Source organism: Arachis duranensis, chromosome 10 (assembly GCF_000817695.3).
Source record: "Arachis duranensis cultivar V14167 chromosome 10, aradu.V14167.gnm2.J7QH, whole genome shotgun sequence".
Classification (NCBI taxonomy): Eukaryota; Viridiplantae; Streptophyta; class Magnoliopsida; order Fabales; family Fabaceae; genus Arachis; species Arachis duranensis.
In genome coordinates this window covers 84,610,523-84,613,581 of record NC_029781.3, presented here as the reverse complement: position 1 = coordinate 84,613,581, position 3,059 = coordinate 84,610,523, and positions in this window count along the sequence as shown.

Sequence of the window (3,059 nt, the reverse complement as noted above, 5' to 3'; positions counted from 1 at the left end):
TCGCTGCCAGTTTCTTCAAAAACTCCATTTTGTGCTTTTCTTCCATTTTCGTATGTTTCCTTTCCATCCTTTAAGTTATTCCTACCTTAGAAGCTCTGCAACTACTCAACACACAAATCACGGCATCGAATGGTAATAAAGGGTAATTAAAATAATTACTTTTAAAGCATAGAAAACATGTATTTCACATATATCACATAATAAGGAAGGGAAAGCAAAACTATGTAATTTCCATGAATAAGTAGGTGAAGGATTGAATAAATCACTTAAATTGAGCACAATATATATCATAAAATATGGGTTTATCAGGGCTACTGTTTACATTTGCAATTAACGCAACCAATTTAAAATATATGAAGAAGTGAACAATAGAGAAGTTTTGATGGGGAATGACAACTCAACCAAAATTTGTGGTCAAGAAACTGTGGAATTGAATTTTACATCTGGAAAGAAATTAAGTTTAATAAATATACTTCATGTTCCAGATTTGAGAAAAAATTTAGTTTCTACTAGTCTCTTGTGTAAGAAGGATTTAAAGTTGTAATGAAATCCGATAAAGTGATATTGCTTAAGAATGATGTATTCATAGGAAAAGGATATTGTATTGATGGCATGTTTAAACTTAGTATTAATAAAGTGAATGTTTTCTTGTATGTTGTTGATTCTTGTAATTTATGGCATAATAGATTAGCACATTTAAATTACAAATCAATTGAATATATGCATAAAAATAACTATATTGATCTTAGTAACAAAAATTTTAATAGAAAATGTGATATTTGCATACAATCCAAAATTACTAAGAAACCTTTTTCTAAAGTTGAAAGAAATACACATTTACTAGAATTGATTCATAGTGATATTTGTGAACTAAATGGCAATATTACTAGAAGAGGAAAAAGATATTTTATAACCTTTATTGATGATTGTTCTAGATTTACTTATGTGTATTTGCTTAGAAATAAAGATGAAGCTTTTGAAATGTTTAAAAAATATAAAATGGAAGTAGAAAATATGCATGATAAGAAAATAAAAGTTCTTCGTAGTGATCAAGGTGGAGAATATTTTTCGAATGAATTTGATCATTTTTGTGAATTACATGGTATTGTGCATGAATCTTCCGCTCCATATATTCTGCAACAAAATGGTTTTGCGGAAAAAAAAAACTGTACCTTAGTGGATATGGTTAGTTCAATATTATTAAATACAAAATTGCCTTACAATTTGTGGGGTGAAACATTATTGACATCATGTCAAATCCATAATAGGATACCATCAAGACATAGAAAGTTTTCTTCTTATGAAATTTGGAAAGGAAGAAAACCTAATTTGAATTATCTTAAAGTGTGGGGGGTGTTTAACCTTTTATCGAGTTTCTGATCAAAAGAGAACCAAATTAAGGCCCAGAGTCATAAAAGGCACTTTTATAAGATATGCTCAAAATTCTAAAGCATATAGAATATTGGACTTAATATCTAATGTAGTTGTTGAATCAAGAGAGGTAGCATTTATTAAAAATAAATTTATCAACGATTCAAGTTCTAATTCAGAATATTCCCAAAATGATACCAATATTTAACAAGAAATAAATAATCAAAATAATAAACATGTAAGCGATAAAGAGTTGATTGAACCAAGGAAGAACTTGAGAGTAAGAAAAGAAAAGGACTTAGGTCCAGATTTTATTTTCTCTCAGGCTATCACATTTTTGGTAGAAGAAACTAGAAATTTTATGACAAACAAAATTTCTATTGTGATGAACATAGAGGGTGATTCTCAAACGTTCAAAGAGGCTATAGCTTTAAGGGATTCTGCTTCTTGGAAAGAAGTAATAAATGATGAAATAGACTCAATATTATCAAATAATACTTGGGTCTTGGTTGATTTACTTCCAAGATCAAAGCCTATAGGATGTAAGTGGATATTTAAAAGAAAATATAACACTGATGGTTCATTTTTAAAGCAAAGTTAGTGGTCAAGGGGTTTAGACAACAAAAAGGTCTAGACTATTTTGATACCTACGCACCTGTGGCAATAATGACTTCTATTAGGACTCTTATAGCATTGTCATTCATTCACAAGTTTCATATACATCAAATGGATGTTAAAACAACTTTTCTAAATGGAGATCTTAATGAAGAAATTTATATGGAGCAACCGGAAGGCTATGTGCTATCCGGAAATGAAAAGAAAGTTTGCAAATTAATTGAGCTTTGTATGGGCTAAAACAAGTGCCTAAACAATGGCATGAGAAGTTTAATTTAGTGGTGTTATCAAATGGCTTCTCACATAATAGTGCGGATAAATCTATTTACTCAAAATTTACTATAGATTATGGAGTAATCATTTGTTTATATGTTGATGATATGTTAATCATCGGAACAAATTTAGAAGGAATTCGTATAACGAAGGAGTATCTAACTTTTAAATTCAAGATGAAGGATTTGAATGAAGTTGATACAATATTAGACATAAAGGTGCGTAAGAATGAAGTTGGCTTTTTTTTTAAGTCAATCTCATTATATCAAAAAGGTATTGGAAAAATTTGATCATCTCACAATTAAAGAATACAATACGCCCTATGATCCTAATCTTAAATAAGAAGGAAACATAGGAAGACTTATAGCACAATTAGAATACGCTAGTGTTATAGGAAATTTAATGTATGCAATGCATTGTACTAGACCTGATATATCATTTGCGGTGTGCAAATTATCAAGGTTTACAGGAAAGCCTAGCAATCAACATTGGAAAGTTATAACAAGAGTTCTTGGTTATCTTAAGAAACCATAAACTTGGGATTACATTAGAGTGATTATCCCGCAGTTTTAGAAGGTTATTCCGACGCAAGTTGGATCACAAATCTTAGTGATAACAAATCCACTATACTAATCATGATAACAATTTTTTCCTAGAGACTTAAGCATAATAATAATAAGGTTTAATTACTCTATTAGTCTCTATAGTTTCGTGAAATTTTCAATTAGATTCCTATACTTTTTTCTTTTTAATTGGGTTCCTGCACTAATTTTATTTGTAACACCCTAATATTCAAATCC